The sequence below is a fragment of the Lissotriton helveticus genome, chromosome 5_1 (genome assembly GCF_964261635.1).
Source record: "Lissotriton helveticus chromosome 5_1, aLisHel1.1, whole genome shotgun sequence".
In the NCBI taxonomy this organism is placed as follows: domain Eukaryota; kingdom Metazoa; phylum Chordata; class Amphibia; order Caudata; family Salamandridae; genus Lissotriton; species Lissotriton helveticus.
This window is the reverse complement of record NC_136065.1, coordinates 1,809,893,901-1,809,907,905: the sequence shown is the minus strand read 5'-3', so window position 1 is coordinate 1,809,907,905 and position 14,005 is coordinate 1,809,893,901. Positions and strand designations below refer to the sequence as shown.

At 47.0% G+C, this 14,005-nt stretch overlaps 1 protein-coding gene across 3 annotated transcripts in view; it reads right to left on the bottom strand.

Moving 5' to 3' along the window:
• GJC1 (gap junction protein gamma 1) overlaps positions 1–14,005 on the bottom strand; it is a 346,863-nt gene that overhangs the window by 290,868 nt on the left and 41,990 nt on the right. Inside the window, exon 2 of one of the 3 annotated variants that reach the window (XM_078645151.1) lies at positions 2,941–3,078. The exons of the other annotated variants lie outside the window; for them this stretch is intronic. The gene's annotated coding sequence lies outside the window, so the exon portion shown is untranslated. The remainder of the gene's footprint in view (positions 1–2,940; positions 3,079–14,005) is intronic. 3 annotated transcript variants of the gene reach the window in all.

Below are 14,005 nucleotides of genomic sequence, written 5' to 3'. Positions count from 1 at the left end.
TACAGACATCATTTACTGCAAGAGCATATCTCTGAATCCTGGTTCACATAGTGAGTTATGCATATTGGCAGATTTGTGTCTGGTGGCTTTGAGCCCCCAACATGATTCTGTTCTTGTTTTTTCTCTCTCCCTCTGCGGGCATCAAGTATATTTGTGTTTCCAAGGGCTCTACTTTATTTGGGTCCTTTTGTTCGTCACATTTTGGAATTCTGGAATCCAGCAATGCACAATCTGGAAGAGTTGGTGCCTTTAAGAAACAAGAACTGGGGAATACTGCAATTGTAGCTGAATCCCACAAATCTAGCCAGAGGGTTCACAGTGAATTTCGTCACCTTTAGTTCTAACCACTCTTACAAGCAAGGTGAGTTGGCGTGTCACTCTGGGCAACCGTTCAGGGGTAGTGTTTTCCAGAAGAGCAGGTTTTCTCTTTGAATTGGAAGGGGAAAAAAGGCAGCTCTTTATGCACTTCTCCATTTCTCTCAGTATCAGAATAAACAAAAGTCCCAAAATCCTACATGAACAGTCAGGCACTGGGGTAAAGTCTCAGGTGTATCTTTCGTATCAGATAATCAGCTGGGTGGAGAAGCACCTGATGTCCCCGTCAGCAACTTATAATCGGGGGAAGGACAATGTGTTAGCAGACAGGTTAAGCATGGTTTTCTCCTTCCCATGACTTTTGTCTACCACCTAATGTTTTGGAAGAAACATGTCAAAGGTGCGTAGAAGTCCCTCTTATCAGGGTTTATATCCATGTTCCAGGAAGTAGGTTGTTGGGGGATAGATGCTCTGACATGTCCATGGCCTCCTCTACTCTTGTTTGCTTTCTCTTCCTTTCCCTTGATACATGAGCTATTGGCCCGCCTAAGGAAAGAAGAATCGGATCTCCTTTTAATAGCCCCCTTTTGGCCAAGGATGAGCTAGTTTCCACTGTTGAGGGTGATAGTAAGAATCCCAGAATGGGTTCTTCCATGACCAGTGTCTCCTTTGATTCCCCCCTCCTTCCTTTGAACGTCTGCAGAAGGACTTTAGTGCAGACGTCAAGATGGGTAGTCTTAGGAAGGTCTTATCATCATCATCATTGGTCATCCTTTTCAAACTGGTGTAAGCAGAAGGTTCAGTGGGCAGCTATAAACGCAGTACAGGCTCCTTGGGGTATTCCTAAAATGGATTCCTTAGGAACTGGGATTTCAAGGGATTTTCCTTTAATGAGGAAATTAACTACACCTTCTTTACATCTTCCACTGGTATAGTAGTTTCATCCTTTTGAGCCCCTGGCCAAGGTGGATTTGAACATCTAAAAGTTTCCTTTTTGTGTCCATCACATCAGCCCATAGACTGGGTAAGTTGAGTTCATTATCTGTCACATCCCCATATTTGAGAATTTTTTCAGATATACTGATGCTTAGATTGAGACTTGACTTCCGTCCAAATATATTATCTTCTTTTCATTAGGAGCAGGAAATAATGTTGCTTCATTTGTTTCCAGCACCTACTACTCCGTAGGAGGAGGCTTTACACACACTGGCTGTGTTATGGGCAGTCAAGATGTATTTGTCAAGATCAGAAATGTATAGCCAGTTTGGGAGTTTATTGATTAATTTTGGTATGTTTCGACATGAAACTAAGCCTTCAACCCTAACATGAGCAGGTGGACTAGAGCTGCCGTTGAGATGACTTAGGCTTTGCAGGACACTGCTTTAACAGGAAGAATTCAATGCAGGTCCACACAAGGGATGGCTACTTCCCGGGATGAGGTTTGTGACGTGTCAATTCTGGATATATGTAAGTATGTCACTTGGGCTACGCCATCGACCTTTAACTCAGATTACAGGTTGAATGTGGGATATCTTGAGACCATTGAGTTAGGGTCCAGACTGCTAGCTGCCACTATGTCCTGAATTAATATATACTTATAGTTTTTGTGATAAAGATTTTGTTTGCATCAATGGGAGTTGTGTCATTATTTGTTGGCGAATCTGGTAATGTAAGTATGCATCGGTATATCATGTCATTTAGTGAGTAGTGGTACAAGAAACTTGGGTACTTACCGGTAATTTCCATTACTCCCAAAACCTTTTCCCATACCAATACTTTCAACTCTCCCTCCCTGTTACCATTTCTCAAAACGTAGATTCCCTTTAAGCTTGGCTGAGCGGGAAGTGTGGTAGGTTCCTTCCCCCATTACTGCTCGTACAGTGGGAAGAGCACTGAAGGGGGCGGGGACGGAAGGTACGGTTTGTTTTCCGTTTTGATCAGCCCTAGCTAGGTCACGTGATGTCTGAGTAGGTGTGGAACACCTCAAACAGTAAGTATTGGTAAGAGAAAAGAGTATTCAGAGCAATGTAGATTACTGGTAAGTAACTAAGTTATTTCTAAAGGATAAACAATGACCATATACTCTGATGTAAATTGGGAACAGAATAGGAGGAACTAAATGCCTGAAGAATGGCACAAGACGGGCCATGCAGAATGATATCACCTTTTTCTGCTGAAGGCTAAGAAAATGAATGCTCAGCCATCCCTTGCTGGGCTTATCAACCTGCTTTCCAATTTAGAAGAGAATAGGAGAAAACTCTATTATACTAAACATTATTCTCGTTCAAAGCAGGTGTGCAGGTGTGAACCTTATTTGAAACTCAAATTAGGCTTTTCTTTCGGTGCTGAGTTTATCTTAATAAACCAAAAATATGAGCCTGGGATTGATATACATTCAATATGTTATAATATTTTCTGCCCTTCACATTTCTTGTAAAAGTTACAGTAACAATTCTGTTTGTTTTTATTATTATTCCAACTTGCATTGTGTGCACTAGGATAGAATTTCAATGTAAAAAAATATATACATTGTTTCTCAGTGTTCTTGATTTTGCCTTTCTATTAAGAAACAGGGTTTGGGTTCCACTAATGATCTCTGTGAGATTTCATAGAATTGATTGTTACCTGAAACACGTCTCCTAAAAGTACTGTTCAATCGTTTGCACAGTGACTGCAGTCCAAGCTGGCCGTCTCAGGTTGGTACAGTGACAAAGTCCTTAGCGACAGGGGCGCTAATACGACACACTGTTCCCGAGATGTGTTCTGGAAGATCCAGAAAACTTATTAAGCAACAACAAAAGGTCAAGAATTACCTGAGAAATTAGAAGGGAGGAGAAACTCAGATAGTCACATGAAACTATAATTAACACCTAATAAACATAATGTACTGGTATTGCTAAATCTGCGAAGAACAGGGTTTTATTTACAGGCAAGTACTAACCATTTACAGTGGTTTAAAGCCTTTACATATTATATTTTTAAATCACAGGTTCCATTGCCCAAGACCCACACTGGGGGTGGGGTGGATAGGGTTGTCAAAGGGAACCTAAATGAACAGGGAGGCAAAGGGAGGTGCAGGCTTACTGGTGATGATGCAAGAAAGCAGCTACACAAAGTAGACAATAATTGTCTTTGGTCTTTGTCTCAACTAGCTAGATAAGAATCACGTATCACTGGTTGATCATGCATCCTGGAGTTGTCCTCCACTCATACCTTCAGACAACTGGGTCTTACATAGATCTTCAATGGGGCAAGACAGTTCTTCTGTTTGCAGGGAAAACCAGCTTAACTTCAACAAGGGTCTTCACAAATCCAGTCTCTCCTCAGTCAATCAGAGTAGAGGGCCAGCAATCCAGGGAAGGTCCTATTGTGGGCAGTAGATCTTTTTTTAACGTATTCCTCAGGTTTCCTCTAAAATGTTCAAGCAATAACCTCAAGTATGATAGTATTTATCCAAATTTGGTGGTCAGAAAGAGAAGTCTGAACCAGCCAAAATTCTGTAGTTTCAAATTGTACGTTTTCTTCCAATTAGTGAGAAGTGTATCTCTCTTGCAATATCACCACATGAGGTGATTAACACACTTCTTTAGCAGTCCTAACCGGGTGCTGCTATTCCACCGCAGCTCACGCATCAACTGACGTACCACAAAACTTTCCAACTTCCTGGCTCTGAAATTGAATGCAACCACAGCTTGGTAATATGGTGGCTTTAACAATAAAAAAACACTTGATACCAAAGTATATACAAATTTACACCCCTGGAAAAGTCATGATAATCGTGTAACATGTTCATTCACAAACATATCCCTGAGACAATTTAGGTCCCACAAACATCTTGCTAAGCCTTCCAACCAGTTCTCTTCTTTCCAACACTAGTGACGATGAAGGTTCTCCTTCAAGTGAAAAATCTAGTACAGGTAGCACTTCAAACCACGTCCATCCCCTCTTTCTATAGTTCTCTTGTTATACGGTTACCACTAGAAAAGATAGGACTGCATATTAGGACAACAGGAGTTTTTAATGGAGGGACAAAGTACATCTACACCATCAGAGACTGTTGGCGCAATTCCAAGCTAGCTCACAGCGCCTCACCCAAACCTTCCTGTGGTGGCAGGTGATTTTGGCAACCTCAACCATGGCACTCTGATTCTCAAGGGAATCGTGGAAACATATCTTACCCCTTTCATTTACTTATGCACTGCGGAAAGCTGGCTATTTATATAGTATACCAAAAAGAGGTATGCTGTGTAAAGAGTCCAGGTATCCCTTATGAGTGGACAGGGCTTGCTCTAGCAATTTCAAGGTTCTCTCTCTAGGGTAGTGAGGTTGAGCAGCCTTAGGCCTATCAGAGAGGAATTTTATACATTTGTTGCACACACAATCAATAAATGACGCACACACTCAAAAAAGAGATCCATGCCAGTTTAGAAAAATAAAAGGCATTTTATATATATATATTGAAACCAAGAACCTTGTAAATAGGTAAGTACTTTTTCAAAAAAGACTTTCTACAGATTTAGCAATGTTAGCCAACTGTGCATTTTTACGCATAATGCTTTCCTATGGGGGCAAGAACATTCACTGCATACATATAATTACAACATGTTTCCATGGGACCACTTTCGGTTGTGAGGTGGTAGGGGGACAAGGAGCAAAGTTCCACCAGCAGACCGGTCGTATCTGCCCTGGTGAGTCCGGGTGCAGAGATGCTGGACAAGTTGGCAGCCTTGCGCGCTACATGGTAGAACGGAAAGGGTGCCACTTGGAAAGGTTGTAAAGTGGCACTTGGGACAAGTCAAGGAGCTCCCAACAGGGGGCCTGGGTCCTAGGAGCACGTGAAAGTAGCCGATTTCCCTAGACTCGGGCCGGGGGGCTCGGGTGTAGAGTGTTTGTAGACAGCTAGATCTTGTACTGTTGTCGGTCAGGATCTGCAAATTATTATTAGTATTCAGCATTTGTAGAGCGCATAGCTACCCTAGGGCATCCCAGCGCTAGTGGCCAGACAGTAGGGGACGTGATAGGATTATAAGGCAGAGTGTTAAAATAACCAGGCTTTAAGAAGTTTTCGAAAAGGGAGATGGCGGGATTCTGATAGAAGGAGTGGGGTCAATGTGTTTTAGAGTCTAGCTACATTATAGGAAAATGATCTTCCTCCGCGCCTTATCCTCCTGATTTTGGCGATGACTGCGAAGTTAAGATTGGTCTATTGAATGCATTTTCAGGGGAGGTAGGAGGTAATGAGGGAGCTGTTGATAGCAGGGCCATTTCGCCACAGGGTCTTATGAGCTATGCACAGAGCTTTGAATTTTACTCTTTCCAGAATCGGCAACCAGTGTAGGGTCTTCAGGGCCGGCTTGGCTGACTGGGTTTTCGGGATCTCAAGCAACAGCCTAGCAGCGCAATTCTGCGTAACTTGGAGCTTCCTTATCGTTGTTTTAGGTGCTCCTAAGTAAAGAGAATTGCCATAGTCCAGGCGTGATAGGACCAGGGCCTGGATTAAGATCCTCCTTGCACCCATCAGAAGGAGAGGGATAACCTTCCTAATTAGTCTGAGAGTGCCAAAGCAGGCCCCTGCCAATTTCACTGCTTGGTGGGAAAACTTAAAAGGGTTATCGAAACAAACGCCCAGGATTTTGATCCTAGTCTTGGAAGTTGGGGCAGAGCCGAGGCAGGTAGGCCATATCTGTTGAGGTCCATGTTAGAGGTGTTGCCCAGGAGAATTAGTTCTGTTTTTCTTTGGTTAAGTTTGAGGCAGGAATGTTCCATCCAGGAGGCCTCTTTCTCCAGACAGGTTTCAAAGTCTGAGGGAAAGTTTCGAGGACCATTGAGGGTAATTACCAGCTGTGTGTTGTCCGCATAGTTGACGATTTTGGGGCAACAATCTTTACAACGCAACTTTTAAAACGCACTACCATTACAATGCAGTCATTACAACGCAACATCCCTTACAACGCATGCCATTACAACGCAACCATTACCACGCATGACACTACAACGCATACAATTGCAACTCATGTCATTACAACGCAGTCATTACAACGCATACCATTACAACGCATAGTACCCTTACACTATCCAACACTTACCCTACTGTTGCACCCCCTGGAGTTAGAATAGTACATTTTACCCCTACACTATCCAACACTTACACTACTGTTGCACACCCTGGAGTTAGAATAGTAAATTGTACACCTACACTATCCAACACTTACCCTACTGTTGCACCTCTGGAGTTAGAATAGTAATTTTTACCCCTACACTATCCAATACTTACCATACATGCAATGTAATGGTATGCGTTGTAATTGTATGCGTTGTAAAGGTAGTATGCGTTGTAATGGAATGCGTTGTAAAGGTAGTTTTAAAAAATTAGTTGTAAGCACATGCCTCGTAATGGAATGCGTTGTAATGGATGTTGCGTTGTAAAAATGCGTTGTAAAAGTATGCGTTGTAGCGTCATACAACCGCGATTTTGATCCCGTGAGGCAAGATATCTGCCAGTGGCCACATGTACACATTAAATAATGTGGGGCTCAGTGAAGATCCCTGCGGGACTCCGCAGCTGATTGCTAGGCTCCTGGACGTTGACTTCCCTGAGAAGACCTGGAAAGTTCGGCTGACTACGTAAGATTGGACGCAGGTGACCAAGTCACCTAAGACCCCAGCCTCCTAAGTCACTCTAGTAGGCTATTGAAATTAACGGTGTCAAATGCTGAGCTTAGATCAAGGAAGATAATGGCTACTGCTCCTCCTTGATCAAGGATTTTCTTAGATTCCTTGACCACTGTAAGAAGGGCCGATTCAGTTCCATGCTGAGGATGGAAACCGGTCTGGGAATAGTGCAGGAGGTCATGGGTTTCTAGAAAGACAGAGAGGGTTGAGTTCACCTGTTTTACCAGGATCTTCACGATCGCTGGAAGCAGCAAGATGGGATGGTAGTTGCCTAAGCTAAGTCATATGGATCTAAGCTGGGTTTTTTGAGTAAAGCCTTTACCACGGCATGTTTCCATGGTGAGGGGACTAATCCAATGGAGATAGACAGATTTATCATTTCCAAAATGATGGGGAGTATCACCTTTCTGGCTTTGCGTGGGGGGGGGGCCTGGATCTAGGGAGGAACCTGATTTTATTTGAGAGAAAATTTGTGACAACTCATCTAGATTTAAGGTTGGGAGTTCCTTAAGTACGTGTTCTGGGTGAAGTGGGGGCTTGTCCGTTGGTAGGAGGTCACTAGGGCTGGGTGAACTGGGAAATGCAGTGTATATATTTTTGATTTTTCCTTGAAAGAAATCTGCCAGTTCATTGCACCGCTCTGGGGAGACCTCTGGAGATAATCCTGATCTCAGGAGCTCGGTATGAGATCCTTCGCTGTGCGAAACATTTCCCTGGGAGTGTTAGCAGCAGAGTTGATAATACCTTTATAATAGGTTGCCTGTGCTACTTTTAATTCCGTTTGGTAGCGTTTTATATATTCCCTATATTTCTGTTTGCTCAAGCCGTTGTAGTCTGTTCTCCATTTCCTCTCCAGTCTTTTGCAAGCCTGTTTAACCCCTTCGACGCTCATGACGAGCTGGGCTCGTCATGCAGTAGCCTCCTGCTACGCTGATGACGAGCCCAGCTCGTCATGTAAAGTGGTATCTGTAGGATCCCAGCACAGGAGAAAAATCCCCATAGCATTCAAGGTGTTAAGTAATCAAAGCTTAGGGGAGTACCACAGTGACATTTTCTCTCTCACTTTATGGCTGGGTTTAGCAGGGGCAACCATGTCCAACGAAGACTCAATCCAGAGAGTGAATTTTTCCTAGGATAAGGTGAGATTTTGATTGATTTTAGGTTTGAGGTTTTCAAGCGCTGGGATCCAGGAGTCTGCTGCTAGTTTAGCCCAGGGACGGACTCTCCTATTAATGACTATAGTGCCCAGGGTCAAAATGAGGAACTGAAGCGGATAGGGATCAGGAAGTAGTCCAACCAGGGCAGGGGAGTGGGATCACCCACAGATAATTCAGTGCTGTTGGTAAAGACTGGGTCTAATGCATAACCTTGCTTATGTGTAGGGCCTGTGACTTTTTGGAGAAGCTGAATAGCTAATAAGTCCTGAGTAAGATCAGAGGCATCAGCCTTGTTTGGGTCATCAAAGTGCAGGTTGAAGTCCCCCAAGAGAGTGATATTGGGGAGTCGCCTACTAATGTGGCTGCTACATCCGGAAGGGATTCGAGGAATTGCCCACACCCTCTTGGGGAACAATAGATGAGAACTCGGAAAAGGAGTGAACGGCGGATAGTGAAATGGTAAAAAAAGGATTTCGCAATTTGCAATAATATTGGGTTCCACCCGGCATTTAAAGGACCTTTTATGTATAATAGCGATGCCTCTGCCTTTCTTCTTATCGTGTTTTTTCCGCTGGATAATAAAGCCAGCAGTGAGGGTTTGCACCAGATCTGGTTCTGACTCATTATGGAGCCATGTTTCAGTTAGGAACAGTACATCTGGGTCCTCATCTTCCAGAAGCATCTTGAGTTCAAGAGAATGTTTTGGTAGGAATATAGTTTAGAAGAAACATTTGAAATGTGTAGGCATGCTGGGCCTCCGGTAGTCTTTCTGAGAGTGTGGGCATAGGCTAAAGGTGCAGTGAGAGCACCGAAGGTCTTCACTAAATGGGGGCATCGAGTGGCAACACTTGCCACTGCAAGAGATCCTTAACCTTAGTAGTTGGCAGCATCGATAGGCAATTTTACATATGGGCGGGGGGGGGGCAGGGGTTCTGGCCCCTGGTCCCGGCCTGGCGCAGACAGGCTTGCCTTTGGCACGCCTTTGGCTCACCTGCTGTGCCCATCCGCACTGCCATGCGGCTTATTTGGCTGGTTACCAGAAGCTCATATCTGAGCTCCGTCTGCTCTCTACCCACTCCCTCCACGCATACGGGAGACCGTGGTGGACCGGGGAGCGGGCGGGGACAAGCGGGCACCAAGTGCAGGTATGTACAAATTTAGCAGAGCTTAGCAAATTTTAAAAGCAATTTAAAACAGCAATAAATCTGGCTTACGATTATTAAAAACCAGACAGGATCAGACTGTCCATCGTGGTGGAAAAAACACAGGACAGCTCGGCCACTCTCTGTGCTGGCCTCTGCAAAGCTGACACTCTTCATTGGCTGGTCGACAGGATGCAGGGGAGTAGCTCTTCTAATCCAAGGGAGAAGCTGGCTGCTTGACGAAGTGCTGGTAACCCTCCTGGGTTTGTGGAGGATGCGCGGATGCAGGACGAATCAGATCTTTGCAATTGTTGAGTCTCTGTGCGGCATGCAAGGTTTGGCAACAAGAGTCTACAGCAGTCTTCAGTTCTTGCAGGGATCGGCTCTTCAGTGTCTTCTTCTTTTTCATAAGTGGAATAAGAAGTTCTGGATTCAGAGGGCCACCTAAACACAAAATTTAGGGGCATTGGAGGGGTGGAGAGTAGTAGCCAATGGGCTACCTATCCTTGGAGTCACTACACCTCCTAAATGACCACTTCCTGTGGAAAATGGGACTAACCCTGTCCTAGTTTCCTAAATTCTGCCATCACCAAAATGTCAGAATTTTCATAGAGTCGGGCATATCACACAGCTCACCTTAGGGGTGCGCCTGACCTGAGTGTGCTACACACCTACCCGCATACAAATTTCCTGCCTGTCTTGGTGCCAAATGGGCCTCAGCGCAGGGGGTAGCATATGCGAGGTCTGGGGGTTGCTGGGGTCACGTATCAAAGGTGGCAGAGGCTTTTAAGCCTCCGGTCTTGGTATGCTGATTGCTAGCCATCCTGTTTGGAGGGGGTGTAAACACCTCCTACCAGAGCAGGCATTGTTCCTGACCCCTGAGAGCGGGGCTCTCAGCTCCTAGGAGGTCCAAAGTGCACCTGTGTTGGCAGACTGGACTGGACCGGTAAGCCAGCACACTAATGGACTATTAGGTATTAGGGGTACCTCTAAGGTATCCTCTGGGTGCATGCATTAATAAATCCAACCATGGAAACAGTGTGGTTTTATTAATACAAGATGTTTGATACCAAACATCTTTGCTTTCTGTGAACCATCATGTAGCTGGGGAACTTGTAATCACTAGTACCCAGTAAATATACTTAAGGTGGCTTCCCTGTCCACTTACAATGTATATGAGGGGAGGAGCCAAGCTCGCGTCCGTGATGGCCGCGTTTTAGCTCGGCTCCGTTCGCTTTCCTGCCTGGAACGTCTATCCTGTGTCTTATCCTGCCCCGGGAAGTATTCTTTGGTAGACTACGGAACTAAGACATTTCGCTGGCACTTACCGTCTGATCCGTCTGTTCCTAGGTGCCGCGGATCCTGAGCTGCGCCCTTGTTTGCTTCGGGGCCTCCGGAGCGGGCGGGCCTGAAACTCCTCGGCGGCGCCCGGGCGGGGCGGAGCGCTGTAGCCGGCCTTTGGTGGAGGTGTGGGCTCGGTCGGAGAGGCCGATGTGCAATTAGACCGGTGACGGCTCTCCGGGCCTGGACCGGCGATCCTGCTGCCTGGTGTTGAGGCGCTGCCTTCCATGGACGGGGGTTGACCGTGTATGTGGCTCGTCTCCCCTTTGTTCTCCTGTCCGGCCATCTTGAGTTCCTCCGCCCGGACTCGGAGAACGGAGCCGGCGACCCTCCTTATCCTGGTTGCCCGCCTTCCTGCCCTGGGGGTGCCTCTGCTTGTGGTCGGCTGTATCCTGTGTGACCCCGCTTGTGGCCGGACGGGGGTCGGAGAGTGCCGCGGCCCCGCCGGGCTTTCAAGATGGCGGCCGGCTCCCTGTCTCTCAGCCTGGCCGAGACTGGCGACGCTGGTCCGCCGCATGGCTCGTTTGCTGAATACCGTAAAGGTGAGCCTACGCTTGGCAACATTCTCGCCGCCTTGCGCTCCTGGAGTGCTTCTGTGACCGCACCTATCGCTGGACTGGATGATGATCATTTTGCCGGGCCTGCTGGGCCCCCTCCGATGTGTGCGGCTTCATCGCTGCTGTGTGCTGCTGGGACTTTCCTGGAGGTCGTGGACCCGGCGGCTGCCGCTTGTTTGGGTGTACGGATACCCGCTGCTCTCAATCATCATGTGATTTCTCCTGTGCTGGGGGTCCGCCGGCCGGGTCCCGTCCGGACCGATCTAGTTGGATCTCCCATTCCTTTTTTGCCTCGAATGGCCGAACGAAGATCCTGTGGTTGCTCCGCCGAAACGGCTTTCCTCCTATTGTCGGCGGAACTGTACCTGCATTACCTGCGGTGGTTACCGTCTTTTCCTGTTCATCTGGGTCGAAATCGATATGACTTGTGTGGATTGACGATTGGACTCCCTGCTATTCGCCTCTGGTTCCTCATGATCTGGTTCCTGGTGCGTTGGATGCCTACGGCTTTGGATAGACAAGGACAGGGTTGAGATGAACTTGCCTCGGTGGACTATTATTTTGCGGTATGGTCGGATGATCCGTTTGTGACTGTATGATTAGGTTCGATTCTCCTTCATGTCCTGGAAGTTTATCCTCGTAATTATTATCTTCCCGTGGGCACTGAGTGTGTTCGGACGGGGGGGTGGGAGCTGATGGTTTTGATTATGTGGCTCCTCTCCCGTCGTTGTCTCCCTATTTCCCCTTCTTCTTTTTGTCTTTGTGGTTCTTTCTTTACTTTTAACTCTTCTATATTTTGGGTTTCTAGTTAGGGTGACAGGCACGCTGCTGGGGGGTAGGCCATAGCCTTCTGCAGGGGTGCAGGGTGGGGTGTGCGGGGTGGGGGGGGGGGGGTCTGTCATTTTGTTTTTTCCCCTCTTTTCCTTTTTTGGTTCTATGGCTCTTATGTATCCCTTTTTTCGGGACGCGATGTCTGCATGTGGGCCCCCTGGGGTGTTTTTTGCTAGCATGGGCCTTCTGGTCTCCCTGCCGTCACGGTTTACTACGCATCTATTACTCCTGTTACCACTGGTTCCCTGTGCCGGTCTATTTTTGAGTGCTTTGTTAGCCATGGGGCGCATGCGTGATGCCGCGTTCTTTCTTCTCCCCTTTTTCCCTATGTCCTTTTCCTTTTTCCCTCCCCCCCCCCTTTTTTTTTTTTCTCTTCCCTCCCCTGGGTTGTTGTAGCAGAGGGCTCTTTGTTTTGTAAGCCTATTTTCCGTTCTCTGTATCATTGTGTGTTCTCGTAGTGGTGGGTGGGCGCTGGGCAGCGGTTGCAATTGCTTACTAATGTGGGACTCACGTTCTGCCTTTGTTAAAATGTAACTGTTCTTTTTGAATTTTCCTGTGTTTTGTATTACTGCTTGCTCGCGGCCCGCCACGGCCCTCTGGACCTTAATGATTGCCATCATTCTGCTATACCCCTTCTTCTATTATAAAATCAACCTTCTCTCATCCTGCTCGTGGTGGTTGCTCTGTGGCTTTTCGCCTTTGATTCCAGTTTGGATTACTGTGGTACCCTGCTGGAGCTTCTGTCCTGACCGTTGTGCTTCTATAATGGTGGTGGCCGGCCCGATGGGTTGTAGGCCCGTATTTGTGAGCAATTTCTGCACAATAAAGGTTTAAAAAAAATAAAAAAAAAATACAATGTATATGAATGTACCATCAGGCCTTTTTAGAGGTGTTGTTTGCTTTTGCTGGTTACGGCAGGGCATTTGGTGATCCAGGCGGTGAAGTTCTGTACGGCCTGGTCACGGTCTGCTGCGGTTTCAGATTGTGTGGTGCAGAGGGGCTGTGTCCATTGAGTTTCAGTTACATTGCCCCAGCTTCAGTGAGTCGAGCTGTGGTGCTTGGGGATGGTGTGCTGGTCGTTGGGAGATAGTAAGGTGGACGATGGTGTGATCGGTCCAGGTTAGTTCTGTGACATGGATGAATTTGATTCTGTCGCTGGAGGTGAAGATGGTGTTGAGTGTGTGTCCGGCTTTGTGCATGGGTTCAGCGACCAGTTGGGTGGGGCTGATTTTGTTGAGGTTCTCCAGGAGGGAGGTGGATTTGGGGTCGGTGAGGTCATCAACGTGGAAATGAAGATCGCAGAGTAGGCCGAAGTGGAGGGAATCGATGGCAAGGGGGAGAGATGAGGCTGGAGATGGAGTCGCAGAACGATGGCCGGGGCCCCTGGGGTCTGTAAGTGAGGGTGCCTTGTATCGTGGTCTTTGCGTTCATCTGTAGTCGGAAGTTGAGGTGTTCCATGAGAGGCATTGGGTCTTTGTTGGTGAAGGTGCATGAGATGGTTTCCTTGAAGATGATGCCAATGCCCTCGCCGTGCCTGTTGGTGCGGTCTCGGTGTATCATCTTGTAGCCATCAGGGTGCCCACGTCGGGGTTCGAGGGAGGGTTGACCCACGATTGAATAATGAAGGCTACGTCAGGGGAGAGGGTGGTGATGGCGTTCAAAGTAGAACCTTCAGCCAATGCAACCACTAACTGCGTGTCGTCCGCATATGAGACCATCGAAAGGTCCCACTGCCTGGTGACCACTGCCAGTGGCTGAACGTACAGGTTAAATAATGTGGGACTCAGAGCGGAACCCTGAGGCTCCCCCTGATTAATGGAATGGACCTGAGATAGAAATGGGGGTGCAGAGACTCGGAAAGATCTTCCGGTCAGAAAAGATCTGCACCATTCCAGAGCCAAACCCATTACACCTGCCTCCTCTAGACGTTGTAACAGAACACCATGCGAGACCGTGTCAAAGGCGGCACTAAGATCCAACAGGATCAGTG